The 21,135-nt window shown below is 46.1% G+C and overlaps 1 protein-coding gene across 4 annotated transcripts in view; it reads left to right on the top strand.

Annotated features, from left to right (window-relative positions):
• The first annotated feature begins 100 nt into the window (after nucleotides 1–100).
• The window catches only part of ALG2 (ALG2 alpha-1,3/1,6-mannosyltransferase), a 71,893-nt gene continuing 50,858 nt past the window's right edge, over nucleotides 101–21,135 (top strand). Inside the window, exon 1 of one of the 4 annotated variants that reach the window (XM_069730444.1) lies at nucleotides 101–195. The gene's annotated coding sequence lies outside the window, so the exon portion shown is untranslated. Of the gene's footprint in view, nucleotides 528–21,135 lie in introns of all 4 variants that reach the window. The other 3 variants (XM_069730445.1, XM_069730446.1, XM_069730442.1) reach the window with 3 other exon arrangements.

Below are 21,135 nucleotides of genomic sequence, written 5' to 3'. Positions count from 1 at the left end.
AATGTTACTACAGACAAAGGGAAATACCTTCGGTATAATGGCTGACAGACTTGCGACAACTGTGAATACTGGTAGTGTGTGCTATGGCTTCTGGGCATAGGACACGTCAGCGCTTGTGGCTTGAGAGCTTGTGTGTTTGTGGGGAGTTTGGCTCCTCATGCGGGCCATTTTGTGAGCGTCCTTGTTCCGAGGCATGTGAGTACCGGCAGACCGCTCACTCCTCAGCTCTGGGTCCGTGGCTACACATGGCGGAGGTTTCTGAAACTAAAGGAACGTGCCGTCCTCTTGCCCACAACCCATCTTTATCCTGTTTTTTTTTTAATATTTGGATCGTTTCATTAATCTGCCCATTGCCTTTTCTGGGGCAGACACCACACTACTGGCACACAACGGACTAGTGCATTATACCCATAGAGCTTTGTGGCATCAGCTTGCAAGTTGTCTCTGCAGGTACCATTAGAAGGTGCTGAAAAAACTTGATGCAGTTACCTCTCATTAAAGGGAACCTGTTACCCCCAAAATCGAAGGTGAGCTAAGCCCACCGGCATCAGGGGCTTATCTACAGCATTCTGTAATGCTGTAGATAAGCCCCGATGTATCCTGAAAGATGAGAAAAAGAGGGTAGATTATACTCACCCAGGGGGGTCCCGCTGCGGTGGGCGTCGCAGTCCAGGGCCTCCCATCTTCATAGGATGACATCCTCTTCTTTACTTCACGCTGCGGCTCCGGCGCAGGCGTACTTTGTTTGCCCTGTTGAGGGCAGAGCAAAGTACTGCAGTGCGCAGGTGCTGGGAAAGGTCAGAGAGGCCCGGCGCCTGCGCACTGCAGTACCTTTGAGGGTGTTTGTGTTATTAAGCCCTTAGTGACAGTGGCAATTTGGTACTTAATGACAGGCCAATTTTTACAATTCTGACCACTGTCGCTTTATGAGGTAATTATTATTATACATTTTTATTGTGCCATTTATTCCATGGCGCTTTGCATGTGAAAAGGGGTGCAAGTATAGACAAAATAAACATGAGCAAAAAACAAGGCAGAAACAGTTACAGAAGGATGGAGGACCCTGCCCTCGAGGGCTCACAGTCTGCAGGGGATGGATGAGGATACACTAGGAGAGGGTAGAGCTGGCTGTGTGGCTGTTCAGTAGATTGAGGATCGCTGTAGGCTTGTCGGAAGAGGTGAGTCTTCAGGTTCTTTTTGAAGGTTTCTATGGTAGGCGAGAGTCTGATATGTTGGGGTAGAGAGTTCCAGAGTATGGGGGAAGCACGGGAGAAGTCTTGGATGTGGTTGTGGGAAGAAGAGATAAGGGGAGTAGAGAAGGAGATCTTGTGAGGATCAAAGGTTGCGTGTAGGTAAGTACCGGGAGACCATGTCACGGATGTATGGAGGAGACTGGTTGTGGATGGCTTTGTATGTCAGTAAGGGTTTTGAACTGGGAGTCTCTGGAAGATAGGAAGCCAGTGAAGGGCTTGGCATAGGGGAGAGGCTGGGGAATAGCGGGGAGTCAGGTAGATTAGTCGGGCAGCAGAGTGTAGGATGGATTGGAGTGGTGCCAGAGTGCTAGAGGGGAGGCCAGAGAGTAGGAGGTTGCAGTAGTCAAGGCTCGAGATAATGGCGTGCACTAGTGTTTTGTGGTTTCATTGTCGAGGAATGTGCGGATCCGGGAAATACTTTTGAGTTTGAGACAGCAGGAGGAGGTAAGGGCTTGGATATGTGGCTTGAAAGAGAGGGTAGAGTCGAGCACCTAGCATGCGGGATTGAGGAAAGTGAGCAGCCATCGACCTTGATGCATAGGTCTTGTGGAGGGGTAGAGTGAGGTGGGGGAAAGATGATGAATTCTGTTTTGTCCATGTTCAGTTTTAGAAATCGAGCAGAATAGAAGGCCGAGATAGCAGACACTGTGGGATTTTGGTGAGGAGGTGAGGTCTTCGCCTCACCCCTGAGCCTGTTCCAGGCAACCTGCTTCATGGTATACCATTACTTGGCATCGGTGCTACATTTTTTGGCACATTTCTCTTTTTTCCTTCGCTCCATTTTTCAATCTTTTGAGGACATTGTGCCTGATTTGCAATAGATCTCCTTTTTGGGCATACAGCTTAAGCATATTCTATGACAGTGGTATTGACGCCACCATTGTCCTGGGTAGTGAGCATGCCCATTTAACACTTTACATCTTCATGTCTTGTATATGGAATTGGGCAGTGAACATGCTTATTTAACAGTTCATATCTCCATGTTTTGTACATGGAACTGCAGCTATTTGACTACTGGTCAGTGAATGATCATTGGTCGCCGTATGTTAATGTTTAGTTTTGTTATGTATTTGTGCATGTTACACTATGCCCTTATACCATTCTGTGGTTTGAGATATCATTTGTATAAACAGGAGACATTGTATATTCAATATTAAGCACTTTATTCATGTGTGTGGTTATTTCATGTAACATATATCCAGGGGTGGTGGTTCATGGTTCTGTTTTCAGACCTTTTTAAATGGTTTTATTATGTACTTGTCTTTTTGAGGTGTAATTAAAACATTTTTGTTATCTTGTATATTCTATCGGTTTGCATACCATTATTGGTCTAGTCTTTTTCTTTCTTGCTTATGTACTCTATTCTACTGGCTAGGTTTTGCACCCCATTTTCATGATTTGCGCAGGAGTGCACCGCTTACCCTTATTAATACAGGAGGTGAGGTCAGGTCCAGATAAGTAGATGATTATTATTATTTATTCATATAGCACCATTAATTCCATGGTGCTCTACATGAGAAAAAGGGGTAACGTACAGGGTTATAGATAACGTTTACAGTAAACAAATTTACAATTACAGACTGGTGCTTAGGGGAGAGGACCCTGTCCTTGCGGACTTACATTCTACAGGGTAATGGGGAGGAGACAGAAGGTCGGGGGAGCGGTAGCTCTGGTGTTTGGTGAGGCGGCAGCTCTGGCGGTTGGTGACGCGGCAGATTGGTTATTGCAGGCTTTAGGCTTTCCAGGTAGATCTGCGTTTCAATGGCTGTTATGATCCGGTGACCTTGGAGCAGCATGAAAACTTTCACTGGAGTAGGTGGTAACTATACTGACCGCAAATCCTGATCTTAACACCGCAACTAGAAGTAGCCGTGGGGTGTACCTAACAAATCCTAGACACCTCGTCACAGCCGGAGGACTAAATACCCCTATAGATGGAAATAGGAATACTATCTTGCCTCAGAGCAGAGCCCCAAAGGATAGGCAGCCCCCCACAAATATTGGCTGTAAGAGAGGAAAGACACACACAGGCAGATAAACAGGATTTAGCACACGAGGCCACTCTAGCTAAAATAGGAAAGGATAGGACAGAGTTCTGTGCGGTCAGTATTAAAACCCTTCCAAAAATATCCACAGCAGATTATACAAAAAATTCCTCCATCTAACTAAAGACGTGGAACGTATATCTGCAACTCCAGAGACTCCTACACTCAGAGCAGGAATACAATCAAAAAACAAGCACACAGCTTGTGTGCCATAGAAAAAGAAACAGACACTTATATTTGCTGAATTGGCAGCTAAGCAGGAGAAGCCAGACAGAGATCCAACACTTCACAAGAAGCATTGACAACTGGAAAGGACTAATGAGTCCTGCAAACCTAAATACCCCAGTCAGAATTGCAATTAGCAGATACACCTGTCCAGGACTGCAACCCAGGGACAACTGCATTACCACCTACAACTACTGGAGGGAGCCCAAAAGCAGAATTCACAACAAATGGCGTATAGATGATACTGCAAACCGTGGGATTCTATGAGCTGTCCCAGGCCGGTAGGTGTAGATGGAGAAGAGTAGGGGTCCCATAACTGAGCCTTGAGGGACACCGAAAGACAAGGGGCGAGGTGAGGAGGTGGTGTGGGAGAGGGAGACACTGAAGGTTCAGTCTGTTAGAAATGACGAGATCCAGGATAGGGCCAAGTCTGTGATGCCAAGAGATGATAGAATCTGTAGCAGGAGGGAATAATAATAATTTAATTTATAATAATAATAATAATTTTTATTTATATAGCGCCAACATATTCCGCAGCGCTTTACAAATTATAGAGTGGACTTGTACAGACAATAGACATTACAGCATAACAGAAATACAGTTCAAAACAGTTACCATGAGGAACGAGGGCCCTGCTCGCAAGCTTACAAACTATGAGGAAAAGGGGAGACATGAGAGGTGGATGGTAACAATTTCTTTAGTTATTCGGACCGGCCATAGTGTAAGGCTCGGGTGTTCATGTAAAGCTGCATGAACCAGTTAACTGCCTAATTATGTAGCAGTACAGACACAGAGGGTTATTAACTGCATAAAGTGAATGAGAACATGATGCGAGGAACCTGATTTTTTTTTTTTTTTTTATAAATAGGCCACACAGGGATCGTTAGGTTAATGCATTGAGGCGGTAGGCCAGTCTGAACAAATGAGTTTGTGGGAATGGCCCACAGTGTCAAAGGCAGAAGACAGGTTCAGGAGAAGAAATCCAAAAAGAGTAAAACCGCACCCTATGTCCATACAGCTTCCATACGCATATTGGCGCAAGTCAGTGCCAAGGGGTCAAACCCGGCTGCAAGTCCATATCCCAAAACACAAGAAAGACAGCGCCACAACGGTCAGTGATGAAGACCTTACGTATTTAGTCTGCCTCCTGCGGCGACATTTCGGTACAATGACCTTCATCAAGCACAGTGTAACACATATTCCAACCACCATTATATACCTATAGCACCACCCCCTATTTAGCGAAACACCAATAGGGATACAACACCATACTGAAAAAAGACATATACATATAAATACATATAAAAAACACATTACAAATACATTAACAATGACCATGTATAATCTAACAGAGATCTACTAGCCCCGATCGCTCTAATACCAGAAATCCAGCCCACAGTAGCACAAAAAGCCTCCCCACCTTAAAATTGTAAACAAACGGCGTTCTACCAATAGACATGCAGCATTCCCCGTAACCAGGATACCAGCCAACCCCCAAGATGACTCCATAACGGCCGTAGTCCAATCATATTCACAGTTCCATATCATGTGATTGCAAAGAGTTCCAGCATACAGGGTGTATTACTGCGCAGGTCCAGTCCACTCTCCTTGTTGTCCTGAGGAAAGTATCCACTGCGCCTGACTGAAACTGCATCCGTAGAGGACCAAATCAAGAGCGGTACTGCGCAGACTCCAAGTCCTCACCAAGCGCTCGCATAATCTGACAAGCAGAGGCGGCAATGCGCATGTCCCGCATATCTCCGGTGCATCGTAGAATAAACAGACATCTGCAGGTATACTTTACTTATGTCTTTACTTCCACAGTATTAGGGAATCCAAAGCCTTTATAGACTGCGCAAGAGTGATGCGCTTGCGCAGTCTGGACCCCACAGAGTTTTGCATGCGGGGATGAGGATTGTGGGCCAGGAGATGGCGGTATGCGTAAGCACTGAATGCATACCGCGATCACCGCCACGTGCCAGGAGGGTGTGAGTATGACGGGGGAGAGTGAGCCATGCTATATTCCCCTGTCCCCGTTCCACCGCCGCGCTGTGTCTCCCGCGTCCTCTGGCTGCGACGTTCAGGTCAGAGGGTGCGATGACATGTTTAGTGCACGCTCTTTGCCTGAACGGTCACAGCCAGAGGACCCGGAAGACAGCAGCGCGCTGTAGTGGAACGGGGACAGGTGAATATCGCAAATGCCGGTGGCCTGAGCCAGTGGCGACACCGGCACCTGACCCCCATAGTGCGCCGCTGTCCCCGCCTGCTCAGGACTCCGGCACTCGGCGCCCAGCGACGAGAGGTGAGTATGTCTTTTTTTATCGCAGCAGCATACGGGACATATTATTCTATGGAAAATCTTATGGTGGCCATCGACCTTTGTGGAGCAGCATGTGGGGCATATTATGCTATGGAGCATCTTATGGGGCCAGCAACCTTTATGGAGCAGCATATGGGGCATATTATGCTATGGAGCGTCTTCTAGGGCCAACAACCTTTCTGGAGCAGCATATGGGGCCATCAACCTTTATGGAGCAGCATGTGGGGCATATTATGGTATGGAGCATCTTATGGGGCCATCGACCTTTGTGGAGCAGCATGTGGGGCATATTATGCTATGGAGCATCTTATGGGGCCAGCAACCTTTATGGAGCAGCATATGGGGCATATTATGCTATGGAGCGTCTTCTAGGGCCAACAACCTTTCTGGAGCAGCATATGGGGCCATCAACCTTTATGGAGCAGCATGTGGGGCATATTATGGTATGGAGCATCTTATGGGGCCATCAACCTTTATGGAACAGCATATGGGGCATATTATGCTATGGAGCATCTTATGGGGCCATCAACCTTTATGGAGCAGCATATGGGGCATATTATGCTATGGAGCATCTTATAGGGCCATCAAACTTTATGGAGCAGCATATGTGGCATATTATGCTATTTAGCATCTTATAGGGCCATTATCCTTTATGGAGCAGCATATGGGGCATATTATGCTATGGAGCATCTTATAGGGCCATCAAACTTTATGGAGCAGCATATGGGGCATATTATGCTATGGAGCATCTTATAGGGCCAGCATCCTTAACCCCTTCCCGACCTGTGACACAGCGTATGCGTCATGAAAGTCGGTGCCAATCCGACCTGTGACGCATATGCTGTGTCACAGAATGATCGCGTCCCTGTAGATCCGGTGAAAGGGTTAACTCCCATTTCACCCGATCTGCAGGGACAGGGGGAGTGGTAGTTTAGCCCGGGGGGGTGGCTTCACCCCCCCGTGGCTACGATCGCTCTGATTGGCAGTTTCACTTTCAACAGCCAATCAGAGCGATTTGTAATATTTCACCTAAAAAACTGGTGAAATATTACAATCCAGCCATGGCCGATGCTGCAATATCATCGGCCATGGCTGGAAACACTTTTGTGCCCCCACCCCACCGATCGCCCCCCAGCCCTCCGATCTGTGGTCCGCTCCCCTCCGTCCTGTGCTCCGCTCTCCCGTCCTCCTGTCCGCTCCCCCCGTGCTCCAATCCCACCCCCCGTGCTCCAATCCACCCCCCGCACACCGATCCACCCCCCCGCACACTGATCCACCCCCCCGCACACTGATCCACCCCCCCGCACACCGATCCACCCGCCCGCACACCGATCCACCCGCCCGCACACCGATCCACCCCTCCCATGCTCCGATCCACCCCCCCCGTGCTCTGACGCCCCCCCCGTGCCCTGATCTCCCCCCCCTTATACTTACCTAGCCTCCCGGGGTCCGTCCGTCTTCTTTCCTGGGCGCCGCCATGTTCCAAAATGGCGGGCGCATGCAAAGTGCGCCCGCCGAATCTGCCAGCCGGCAGATTCGTTCCAATGTGAATTTTGATCACTGTGATAGGTTTTATCACAGTGATCAAAATAAAAAAAAACAGTAAATGACCCCCCCTCCTTTGTCCCCCATAGGTAGGGACAATAATAAAATAAAGAAATTTTTTTTTTTTTTCCACTAAGGTTGGAGTTAGAACTAGGGTTAGAGTTAGGGGTAGGGTTAGGGTACGGTATGTGCACACGTATTCTGGTCCTCTGCGGATTTTTCCGCAGCGGATTTGATAAATCCGCAGTGCTAAACCGCTGTGGATTTATCGCGGATTTACCACGGTTTTTCTGCGCATTTCACTGCGGTTTTACAACTGCGATTTTCTATTGGAGCAGTTGTAAAACCGCTGCGGAATCCGCAGAAAGAAGTGACATGCTGCGGAATGTAAACCCCTGCGTTTCCTTGCAGTTTTTCCGCAGCATGTGTACAGCGATTTTTGTTTCCCATAGGTTTACATTGAAATGTAAACTCATGGGAAACTGCTGCGGATCCGCAGCGTTTTCCGCAGCGTGTGCACATACCTTTAGAATTAGGCTATGTGCACAAGGTGCGGATTTGGCTGCGTATCCGCAGCGGATTGGCCGCTGCGGATCCGCAGCAGTGTTCCATCAGGTTTACAGTACCATGTAAACCTATGGAAAACCAAATCCGCTGTGCCCATGGTGCGGAAAATACCACGCGGAAACGCTGCGTTGTATTTTCCACAGCATGTCAATTCTTTGTGCGGATTCCGCAGGGTTTTACACCTGATCCTCAATAGGAATCCGCAGGTGAAATCCGCACAAAAAACACTGGAAATCCGCGGTAAATCCGCAGGTAAAACGTAGTGCCTTTTACCCGCGGATTTTTCAAAAATGGTGCGGAAAAATCTCACACAAATCCGCAACGTGGGCACATAGCCTTAGGGTTAGGGTTGGGTTGGAATTAGGGTTGTGGTTAGGGGTATGTTGGGGTTAGGGTTGTGGTTAGGGTTACGGCTACAGTTGGGATAAGGGTCAGGGGTGTGTTGGCGTTAGAATTGAGGGGTTTCCACTGTTTAGGCACATCAGGGGGTCTCCAAACGCAACATGGCGCCACCATTGATTCCAGCCAATCTTTTATTCAAAAAGTCAAATGGTGCTCCCTCCCTTCCGAGCCCCGACGTGTGCCCAAACAGTGGTTTACCCCCACATATGGGGTACCAGCATAGTCAGGACAAACTGCGCAACAATTACTGGGGTCCAATTTCTCCTGTTACCCTTGAGAAAATAAAAAATTGCTTGCTAAAACATCATTTTTGAGGAAAGAAAAATGATTTTTTATTTTCACGGCTCTGCGTTGTAAACGTCTGTGAAGCACTTGGGGGTTCAAAGTGCTCACCACATATCTAGATAAGTTCCTTGGGGGGTCTAGTTTCCAAAATCGGGTCACTTGTGGGGGGTTTCTACTGTTTAGGCACAAAAGGGGCTCTGCAAACAATACGTGGCGCCCGCAGACCATTCCATCAAAGTCTGCATTTCAAAACTTCACTACTTCACTTCCGAGCCCCGACGTGTGCCCAAACAGTAGTTTACCCCCACATATGGGGTATCACCGTATTCAGGAGAAACTGGACAACAAATATTGGGGTCAAATTTCTCCTGTTACCCTTGGGAAAATTAAAAAATTCTGGGCTAAAACAATTATTTTTGAGGAAAGAAAACGTATTTATTATTTTCACTGCTCTGCGTTATAAACTTCTGTGAAGCACTTGAGGGTTCAAAGTGCTCACCACACATCTAGATTAGTTCCTTTGGGGGTCTAGTTTCCAAAATGGGGTCATTTGTGGGGGATCTCCAATGTTTAGGCACACAGGGGCTCTCCAAACGCGACATGGTGTCCGCTAATGATTGGAGATAATTTTTCATTTAAAAAGCCAAATGACGTGCCTTCCCTTCCGAGCCCTGCCGTGCGCACAAACAGTGGTTTACCCCCACATATGGGGTATCTGCGTACTCAAGACAAACTGGACAACAACATTTATGGTCCAATTTCTCCTATTACCATTGGCAAAATAGGAAATTCCAGGCTAAAAAATCATTTTTGAGGAAAGAAAAATTATTTTTTATTTTCATGGCTCTGCGTTATAAACTTCTGTGATGCACCTGGGGGTTTAAAGTGCTCAGTATGCATCTAGATAAGTTCCTTGGGGGGTCTAGTTTGCAAAATGGGGTCACTTGTGGGGGAGCTCCAATGCATAAGCACACAGGGGCTCTCCAAACGCAATATGGTGTCCGCTAACAATTGGAGCTAATTTTCCATTCAAAAAGTCAAAAGGCGCGTCTTCCCTTCCGAGCCCTGCCGTGTGCCCAAACAGTGGTTTACCCCCACATATGAGGTATCGGCGTACTCGGGAGAAATTGCCCAACAAATTTTAGGATCCATTTTATCCTATTACCCATGTAAAAATGAAAAAATTGAGGCGAAAAGAAATTTTTTGTGAAAAAAAAGTACTTTTTCATTTTTATGGATCAATTTGTGAAGCAGCTGAGTGTTTAAAGTGCTCACTAGGCATCTAGATAAGTTCCTTGGGGGGTCCAGTTTCCAAAATGGGGTCACTTGTGGGGGAGCTCCAATGTTTAGGCACACAGGGTCTCTCCAAACGCGACATGGTGTCCGCTAACGATGGAGATAATTTTTCATTCAAAAAGTCAAATGGTGCTCCTTCCCTTCCGAGCCTTACCATGTGCCCAAACAGTGGTTTACCCCCATATGTGAGGTATCGGTGTACTCAGGACAAATTGGACAACAACTTTCGTGGTTCAGTTTCTCCTTTTACCATTGGGAAAATAAAAAAATTGTTGCTGAAAGATCATTTTTGTGACTAAAAAGTTAAATGTTCATTTTTTCCTTCCATGTTGCTTCTGCTGCTGTAAAGCACCTGAAGGGTTAATAAACTTCTTGAATGTGGTTTTGTGCACCTTGAGGGGTGCAGTTTTTAGAATGGTGTCACTTTTGGGTATTTTCAGCCATATAGACCCCTCAATCTGACTTCAAATGTGAGGTGGTCCCTAAAAAAAATGGTTTTGTAAATTTTGTTGTAAAAATGAGAAATCGCTGGTCAAATTTTAACCCTTATAACTTCCTAGCAAAAAAAAATTTTGTTTCCAAAATTGTGCTGATGTAAAGTATACATGTGGGGAATGTTATTTATTAACTATTTTGTGTCACATAACTCTCTGGTTTAACAGAATAAAAATTCAAAATGTGAAAATTGCGAAATTTTCGAAATTTTCGCCAAATTTCCGTTTTTATCACAAATAAACACAGAATTTATTGACCTAAATTTACCACTAACATGAAGCCCAATATGTCACGAAAAAACAATCTCAGAACCGCTAGGATCCATTGAAGCGTTCCTGAGTTATTACCTCATAAAGGGACACTGGTCAGAATTGCAAAAAACGGCCAGGTCTTTAAGGTCAAAATAGGCTGGGTCATGAAGGGGTTAATGGAGCAGCATATGGTGTATATGCTAGGTTTATACATGAGTTCCCAGTTTTTTGTGTCAAAATTAGAGGTCTTGGCTTTTACTCGGGTCAGCTTATACTCAAGTATATACGCTGTTGTGAGTTCTGTTTTTGGGCTCCCTCTGGTGGTTACTGATGGTACTGGGTGACTTGTCTTTCCTGGGTTTCTGGGTTCCACCTGTTCCATCAGCATATGGGAGTTTCCTATTTAACCTGGCTTTGCTGGCATTTCCTCGCCGGTTATCAATGTATCCAGTGTGTCTTGTTACCTCTGCTCCCTGCTCCTAGAACCTTCTGGACAAGCTAAGTTTGGATTTTCCTGTTTTGTGTTTTGCTTAATTTGGTTTTTAGTCCAGCCTGCAGATATGTGATTCTCTGCTGCTGGTTGCTCTAGTGGGCTGAAATTGCTTTTCATGTACCATGAGTTGGCACATGAGTTCAAGTAATTTCAGGATGGTTTTTTTTGAAGGGTTTTTCGCTGACCGCGCAGTTCACTTTTGTATCCTCTGCTATCTAGCTTTAGCGGGCCTCATTTTGCTGAAACTGTTTTCATACTACGTATGTGCTTTCCTCTCATTTCACCGTCATTATATGTGGGGGGCTGCTATTTGCTGTGGGGTATTTCTCTGGAGGCAAGAGAGGTCTGTGTTTCTTCTGATAGGGGAAGTTAGATCTTCGGCTGGAGCGAGACGTCTAGGATCATCGTAGGCACGTTCCCCGGCTACTTTTATTTGTGTGTTAGGTTCAGGGTCGCGGTCAGCTCAGGTTCCATCGCCCTAGAGCTTGTTTGTATCTGTGCTTGTCCTTTTTGTGATCCCCTGCCATTGGGATCATGACAGTATAACCGGCCAACAAAGTGTTAATTGTATTGGCTGAAGTAGGAGGATAAGTAGTCTGAGGAAGTTTTTTTTTTTTCCCCCTCAGAGTTTGCTGCCTAGCCTTATTGCAGCCTGGCTACTTCCTCCTCCTCTTAATCTTTGAATGGCTCTGATCTCAGCTGTTTATCATGGACGTCCAGAGTTTGGCTTCAAGCCTGAATAATCTTGCCACTAAGGTTCAAAATATACAGGATTTTGTTGTACATGCTCCTATGTCTGAACCTAGAATTCCTGTCCCAGAGTTTTTTTCTGGAGATAGATCTCGTTTTCTGAATTTTAGGAACAATTGCAAGTTGTTTCTTTCTTTGAAATCTTGCTCCTCTGGAGACCCTGCTCAGCAAGTCAAGATAATTATATCTTTCCTGCGGGGTGACCCTCAGGATTGGGCATTTGCATTGGCACCAGGGGACCCTGCGTTGCTTAATGCAGATGCGTTTTTTCTGGCATTGGGTTTGCTCTATGAGGAACCTAACCAAGAGATTCAGGCTGAAAATGCTTTGTTGGCCCTCTCTCAGGGGCAAGATGAAGCAGAAATTTATTGTCAAAAATTTCGGAAGTGGTCGGTACTTACTCAGTGGAATGAGTGCGCTCTGGCTGCAAAGTTTAGAGATGGCCTTTCTGAGGCCATTAAAGATGTTATGGTGGGGTTCCCTGCGCCTGCTGGTCTGAATGAGTCTATGATTATGGCTGTTCAGATTGATCGGCGTTTACGGGAGCGCAAACCTGTGCATCATTTGGCAGTGTCGTCTGAACCGTCACCTGAGATAATGCAATGTGATAGAATTCAGTCCAGAAGTGAACGGCAAAAGTATAGGCGGAAAAAAGGGTTGTGCTTTTATTGTGGTGATTCAGCTCATGTTATATCAGCATGCTCTAAACGCACAAAAAAGGTTGATAAGTCTGTTGCCATTATTACTTTACAGTCTAAGTTCATTCTGTCTGTGACTCTGATTTGTTCATTATCATCCATTTCCGTCGATGCCTATGTGGATTCAAGCGCTGCCCTGAGTCTTATGGATTGGTCATTTGCCAATCGCTGTGGGTTTAGTCTGGAGCCTCTGGAAGTCCCTATTCCTTTGAAGGGAATTGACTCTACACCTTTGGCTATGAATAAACCTCAGTACTGGACACAAGTGACCATGCGTATGACTCCCGTTCATCAGGAGGTGATTCGCTTCCTGGTACTGTATAATTTGCATGATGTTCTAGTACTTGGTCTGCCATGGTTACAAACTCATAATCCAGTCCTTGACTGGAAATCAGTGTCTGTGTTAAGCTGGGGTTGTCAGGGGGTTCATGATGATGCACCTCCGATTTCTATCGCTTCATCTACTCCTTCTGAGATTCCTGTGTTTTTGTCTGACTATCGGGATGTTTTTGAGGAGCCTAAGCTCAGTTCGCTTCCTCCTCACAGGGATTGCGATTGTGCTATAAATTTAATTCCGGGCAGTAAATTTCCTAAAGGTCGTTTGTTCAATCTGTCAGTGCCAGAGCATACTGCTATGCGGGATTATGTTAAGGAGTCCTTGGAAAAGGGACATGTCCGTCCATCTTTGTCCCCTTTGGGAGCAGGTTTTTTTTTCGTGGCCAAGAAAGATGGTTCCTTGAGGCCTTGTATAGATTATCGTCTTTTGAATAAGATTACCGTAAAATATCAGTATCCTTTGCCATTGTTGACTGATTTGTTTGCTCGCATTAAGGGGGCTAAATGGTTCACTAAGATTGATCTTCGGGGTGCGTATAATCTTATACGAATAAAGCAAGGTGATGAGTGGAAAACCGCATTTAATACGCCTGAGGGCCATTTTGAGTATTTGGTAATGCCTTTTGGACTTTCTAATGCTCCTTCAGTCTTCCAGTCCTTTATGCACGATATTTTCCGTGAATATCTGGATAAATTTATGATTGTGTATTTGGATGATATTTTGGTTTTTTCTGATGACTGGGAGTCTCATGTTCAGCAGGTCAGGAAGGTGTTTCAGGTCCTGCGGGCCAATTCCTTGTTTGTAAAAGGCTCAAAGTGTCTCTTTGGAGTCCAGAAGATTTCTTTCTTGGGGTATATTTTTTCCCCTTCTACTATTGAGATGGATCCCGTCAAGGTTCAGGCTATTTGTGACTGGACGCAGCCTACATCTCTTAAGAGTCTACAGAAGTTCTTGGGCTTTGCTAATTTCTATCGTCGTTTTATAACTAATTTTTCTAGTGTTGTTAAGCCTTTGACGGATTTGACTAAGAAGGGTGCTGATGTTGCTAATTGGTCTCCTGCGGCTGTGGAGGCCTTTCAGGAACTTAAGCGCCGGTTTTCTTCTGCTCCTGTGTTGCGTCAGCCAGATGTTTCGCTCCCTTTTCAGGTTGAGGTTGATGCTTCCGAGATTGGAGCGGGGGCGGTTTTGTCACAGAGAAGCTCCGATGGCTCAGTGATGAAGCCATGCGCGTTTTTTTCTAGAAAGTTTTCGCCGGCTGAGCGGAATTATGATGTTGGTAATCGGGAACTTTTGGCCATGAAGTGGGCATTTGAGGAGTGGCGTCATTGGCTAGAGGGTGCTAGACATCGTGTGGTGGTCTTGACTGATCACAAAAATTTGATTTACCTTGAGTCTGCCAGGCGTCTGAATCCTAGACAGGCTCGTTGGTCACTGTTTTTCTCTCGTTTCAATTTTGTGGTTTCATACCTGCCAGGTTCAAAGAATGTGAAGGCGGATGCTCTTTCTAGGAGTTTTGTGCCTGACTCCCTTGGAAATTCTGAGCCCTCTGGTATCCTTAGGGATGGGGTGATTTTGTCTGCTGTCTCCCCAGACTTGCGACGTGCTTTGCAGGAGTTTCAGGTGGCTAAACCTGATCGTTGTCCGCCTGAGAGACTGTTTGTTCCGGATAATTGGACCAGTAGAGTCATCTCCGAGGTCCATTCTTCTGCGTTGGCAGGTCATCCTGGAATATTTGGTACTAGAGACTTGGTGGCCAGGTCTTTTTGGTGGCCTTCCTTGTCGAGGGATGTGCGTTCTTTTGTGCAGTCTTGTGAGGTTTGTGCTCGGGCTAAGCCTTGCTGTTCTCGGGCCAGTGGATTGTTGTCACCTTTGCCTATCCCGAAGAGGCCTTGGACGCACATTTCCATGGACTTTATTTCGGATCTCCCTGTCTCTCAAAAAATGTCCGTCATCTGGGTTGTGTGTGATCGCTTTTCTAAAATGGTTCATCTGGTACCCTTGCCTAAGTTGCCTTCCTCCTCTGAGTTGGTCCCTCTGTTTTTTCAGAATGTGGTTCGTTTGCATGGGATTCCTGAGAACATCGTTTCTGACAGGGGATCCCAGTTTGTGTCTAGATTTTGGCGGACTTTCTGTGCTAAGATGGGCATTGATTTGTCCTTTTCGTCTGCATTCCATCCTCAGACGAATGGCCAGACTGAACGAACTAATCAGACCTTGGAAACTTATTTAAGGTGTTTTGTTTCTGCTGATCAGGATGACTGGGTTACCTTTTTGCCGCTGGCCGAGTTTGCGCTTAATAATCGGGCTAGTTCTGCTACCTTGGTTTCTCCTTTCTTTTGTAATTCGGGGTTTCATCCTCGTTTTTCCTCTGGTCAGGTGGAACCTTCTGATTGTCCTGGAGTGGACATGGTGGTGGATAGGTTGCATCGGATTTGGAGTCATGTGGTGGACAATTTGAAGTTGTCCCAGGAGAAGGCTCAGCAGTTTGCTAATCGCCGTCGCCGCGTGGGTCCTCGACTTCTTGTTGGTGACTTGGTGTGGTTGTCTTCTCGTTTTGTTCCTATGAAGGTCTCTTCTCCTAAGTTCAAGCCTCGGTTCATCGGTCCCTATAGGATCTTGGAAATTCTTAACCCTGTGTCGTTTCGTTTGGATCTCCCGGCATCGTTTGCTATTCATAATGTGTTTCATCGGTCGTTGTTGCGGAAGTATGAGGTACCTGTTGTTCCTTCTCTTGAGCCTCCTGCTCCAGTGCTGGTGGAGGGAGAATTGGAGTATGTTGTGGAGAAGATCTTGGATTCTCGTGTTTCCAGACGGAAACTCCAGTATTTGGTGAAGTGGAAGGGTTATGGTCAGGAGGATAATTCTTGGGTGGTTGCCTCGGATGTTCATGCTGATGATTTGGTTCGCGCTTTTCATAGGGCTCATCCTGGTCGCCCTGGTGGTTCTCGTGAGGGTTCGGTGACCCCTCCTCAAGGGGGGGGTACTGTTGTGAGTTCTGTTTTTGGGCTCCCTCTGGTGGTTACTGATGGTACTGGGTGACTTGTCTTTCCTGGGTTTCTGGGTTCCACCTGTTCCATCAGCATATGGGAGTTTCCTATTTAACCTGGCTTTGCTGGCATTTCCTCGCCGGTTATCAATGTATCCAGTGTGTCTTGTTACCTCTGCTCCCTGCTCCTAGAACCTTCTGGACAAGCTAAGTTTGGATTTTCCTGTTTTGTCTTTTGCTTAATTTGGTTTTTAGTCCAGCCTGCAGATATGTGATTCTCTGCTGCTGGTTGCTCTAGTGGGCTGAAATTGCTTTTCATGTACCATGAGTTGGCACATGAGTTCAAGTAATTTCAGGATGGTTTTTTTTGAAGGGTTTTTCGCTGACCGCACAGTTCACTTTTGTATCCTCTGCTATCTAGCTTTAGCGGGCCTCATTTTGCTGAAACTGTTTTCATACTACGTATGTGCTTTCCTCTCATTTCACCGTCATTATATGTGGGGGGCTGCTATTTGCTGTGGGGTATTTCTCTGGAGGCAAGAGAGGTCTGTGTTTCTTCTGATAGGGGAAGTTAGATCTTCGGCTGGAGCGAGACGTCTAGGATCATCGTAGGCACGTTCCCCGGCTACTTTTATTTGTGTGTTAGGTTCAGGGTCGCGGTCAGCTCAGGTTCCATCGCCCTAGAGCTTGTTTGTATCTGTGCTTGTCCTTTTTGTGATCCCCTGCCATTGGGATCATGACAATACGCTACCTATCCGGTATTACCACGGGGTCTCTTGGGCCGGAGGCTAGGACATCAATCCTCCTTCGGAAATGGCTCATGTGTAGCGCACTTCAGGCGCCATTTTGTAAGTTACGCATACGGGGGTGAGGATTGTGGCCCAGGAGGGTTGTGACGCCGGAATCGGCGTCTGCGCTTTCCAGCGCCATTTTTATACTGAATCTATATATAAAATACTTCAGCGGAGCAATCCAGCCTCTTTCTACTGAATATATATATATATATATATATATATATATATATATATATAAAAAAAATACATCAGCGCAGCAATCCAGTGACTTTTTACTGCACATAACAGAATGGGGGCGCAGGATGGGAGCAGCACATGACAGGATGGGGCACAGGATAAAGGCAGCACATGACAGGATGGGGGCACAGGATGGGAGCAGCTCATGACAGGATGGGGGCACAGGATAAGATCAGCACATGACAGGATGGGGGCGCAGGATGGGTGCAGCACATGACAGGATGGGGTGCATGATGGGTGAAGCACATGACAGAATGGGGGCGCAGGATGGGAGCAGCACATGACAGAATGGGGGCGCAGGATGGGAGCAGCACATGACAGGATGATGGCACAGAATTGGAGTAGCACATACCAGGATGGAGGCATCACATGCCAGAATGGGGGCGCAAGATGAGAGTAGCACATGACAGGATGAAGGCGCAGGATGGGTGCAGCACATGACAGGATGAGGGCGCAGGATGGGTGCAGCACATGACAGAATGGGGGCGCAGGATGGGAGCAGCACATGACAGGATGGGGGGCACAGGATGGGAGTAGCACATGACAAGATGAGGTGCAGGATGGGAGCAGCACATGACAGGATGTGAGCACCATATGACAGGATGGGGATGCAGGATGAGAGCACCGCATGACAGGATGGGGGTGCAGAATTAGAGTAGCAAATACCAGGATGGGGCAGCACATTCCAGAATGGGGATGCAGGATGGGAGCAGCACATGAGCTTTTAAGCCCCTGCTATTTTTATCATGTTCTCAGTAGTGTTTGTGTCTCAAGTTACTTTATTTGCACTCAGTAATGCTGGTGGAGGGGCCAGGGTGTGGATAATAACATGTGAGGATGCCACGTGATTTTTGGAGGGAAGGATAAGGCCATGACATCACCTCAGGTCCTTCGGAACACAGTAATGAGCTGTGTATAGAGTACTGAGGACAGTATACACTGTGAGCTAATTGCTGAAGAACCTGTGATAAGATAAGCTGTTGAGAGGAAATCTGATTCATTTTCAGTTACTGTTTCTAAGAAGCTTGCAAAGGCTAGAGCTTGTGAGCCACAAAAATCCAGAGAATTGTACACCACCTAAAAGTATAAAAGGTAAGAGCTGCTGAGGGTGAGAGGAAGAAGGGGGGACATTACACTTACAGTGTGTCACACACAAGCAAAGAGAGGACAACCCTGATTCGGTTCATTGTTTTTTCTTTTAGTTTGCTAACATCTAGTCAGCAATGGCACACTCTTCCTCCAAGTGTCTGACTGACCAAGAGATTGAAGCGATTATGTTTCAAAGCGATGATGAAAGTGAACTATCTTTGTCTGATGAAGAATATCTGCCACCAGCTAATCAAACATCCTCATCCAGTGATTCTTCTGATGATGAAGAAGTGAATCTAGTGGATCCTCAAGAAGTGATAAGCAGAACATCCAAAACGAATGTTTTTTGGGACAGTAATCTTACATTAGTCGGACGTACTCCAACACACAATATTGTGAGACAGGCTCAAGGAGCTGTGGGAAGTCGCAGTTACTTTACCCCTAAAGATGTATTCTGTACTTATTTTTCTGACAATATTGCAGAAGAGGTCCTATTATGTTCAAACCTAGAAGGAAGACGTATCGCTTCTGCAAAAAATTAAGTCCTGGAAAAATATCTCAAGAGAGGAACTTTATGCATATATTGGACTTTTACTGCTGGCATGGAGTCAAAAATCGTATGATGTCCCAATACGAGAATTATTTCTGGACCCACTTTCTGATCCACACTATAAGGCGACAATGTCAGTGGGCAGATATGAGGAAATTAGAAGAATTATTCGCTTTGATGATAAGCGAACTCGTGCAGCGAGGTTTGAAACAGACAAATTAGCCCCTATCGGTTATATCTGGAACATATTTATCAAAAATTGCACAAAACTTCTGAAAAAATAACATGTCAGAATTGTTTGGAAGACTAATATAATAGAATATAAAGTTAGAATAAAAATGTAGCTGCAGCTAGTTTGCTATAGATTTCTATGCGTTTTTGTGTGTTTTCATGTCTTTGTGTGAAATTTGGGAAAAAAAAGATTTTTTGGTGTTTTCTGTGAAAAATTATAATTAAAATTTTGTCCACTATTCATATTTTATTGAGCAATTTTGAAATAAACTTGTGAAAGTTATTTAAGTGTTTTCTACATTATGTGCATGGGGGCCTAAAAGGCCCCCAATACGTTAATATGTATATTTTTAACGTCATGCGTTCTAGGGTTAAACACTGTGACTGACAGAACTTGTTTAGTAAATGTGAGTGAACTACGTCACACTGTGACTGACAGAATTTGTTCAGTAAACGTGAGTGAACTGTCACACTGTGACTGACAGAACTTGTTCAGTAAACGTGACTGAACTACATGGCACTGTGACAGAACTTGTCCAGTAAACGTTACTGAACAACATCACACTGTGACTGACAGAACTTGTTCAGTAAACGTTCAGGACTGTGCCTGTCGCTGATTGGTCGCGAGCGGCTGGGGTGACCAATCAGCGACGCAGGATTTCCATTACAGACAGACAGAATTAGACGATTGTATAGTAGATATGAAAAAAAGGAAATTTTCAAACTTTGAATTCTTATGCCCTTAAAGGGAACAAGTCACCCCCCCAGGCGTTTGAAACTAAAAGAGCCACCTTGTGCAGCAGTAATGCTGCATTCTGACAAAGTGGCTCTTTTAGTTATTGGTGCTGTAAATGCAGAAATAATCCGTTTTGTAATTTGTCCGAAATACCTGTCTTCAGTCCTGGAGTCAGGTCTTTCCCCCCTGCTGCAGACGCCTCACAGCCGTCACTCAAGTCTTCTTGGCGCCGGGCGCCGCCTCCTCAGCGCTGTTTGTTTTTAAATCTGCCGGCGCCTGCACTCTTTTGTCATGCCTGGGGCAGGCGCAGTGAGCGATGCCCGTCTGTCCTCATATGCAGTCTCGCTGACTGCGCCTGTTCGGCCGCCCTGCTTGTGAATCCCAGCCCCTCAGTGTCTTATGATTTATTCGCACTGCGGGGCTGGGATTCCTGGACATGCGCACTGCGACCTGGGTGAGTGGCTTAGACACACAATGCACATGCCCAGGAATCCCAGCCCCGTGTCTGCAAATTGAGATACTGATTTGGCTTTTATCCTAAGACATATTGCACGACTTGTTAAAGGGTTGATTGTGACTTGTAGGATCGCTACTTCCTACAGGTGGCGCTATAGAGTTTAAGTCCTCTTTTTGTCTGAAGAGGCAATTTGCATATTAAAATTCCCAGAGGAGCATTGCACGGCGAATAAGCCTCCCTACCTTGGCAAGCCAGAGCTGGTATGTCACTCCATATGGAGAAACGTTACCCCTTAGACCCCATGACTGCTTTGCACACTTTTGCCATTCAAAAACCATCAAGCGCTACAAAGAAACTGGCTTACATGAGGACTGCCCCAGGAAAGGAAGACCAAGAGTCACCTCTGCTTCTGAGGATAAATTTATCCAAGTCACCAGCCTCAGAAATCGCAGGTTAACAGCAGCTCAGATTAGAGACCAGGTCAATGCCACACAGTTCTAGCAGCAGACACATCTCTACAACAACTGTTAAGAGGAGACTTTGTGCAGCAGGCCTTCATGGTAAAATAGCTGCTAGGAAACCACTGCTAAGGACAGGCAACAAGCAGAAGAGACTTCTTTGGGCTAAGGAACACAAGGAATGGACATTAGACCAGTGGAAATCTGTGCTTTGGTCTGATGAGTCCAAATTTGAGATCTTTGGTTCCAACCACCGTGTCTTTGTGCGATGCAGAAAAGGTGAACGGATGGACTTTACATGCCTGGTTCCCATTGTGAAGCATGGAGGAGGACGTGTGATGGTGCTTTGCTGCTGACACTGTTGGGGATTTATTCAAAATTGAAGGCATACTGAACCAGCATGGCTTCCACAGCATCTTGCAGCGGCATGCTATTCCATCCGGTTTGCGTTTAGTTGGACCATCATTTATTTTTCAACAGGACAATGACCCCAAACACACCTCCAGGCTGTGTAAGGGCTATTTGACCAAGAAAGAGAGTGATGGGGTGGCCTCCACAGTCACCAGACCTGAACCCAATCGAGATGGTTTGGGGTGAGCTGGACCACAGAGTGAAGGCAAAAGGGCCAACAAGAC

The sequence above is a fragment of the Ranitomeya imitator genome, chromosome 6 (genome assembly GCF_032444005.1).
Source record: "Ranitomeya imitator isolate aRanImi1 chromosome 6, aRanImi1.pri, whole genome shotgun sequence".
NCBI classification, from domain to species: domain Eukaryota; kingdom Metazoa; phylum Chordata; class Amphibia; order Anura; family Dendrobatidae; genus Ranitomeya; species Ranitomeya imitator.
The sequence above is the reverse complement of the archived record's forward strand: the minus strand, read 5'-3'. Positions and strand labels throughout refer to the sequence as shown.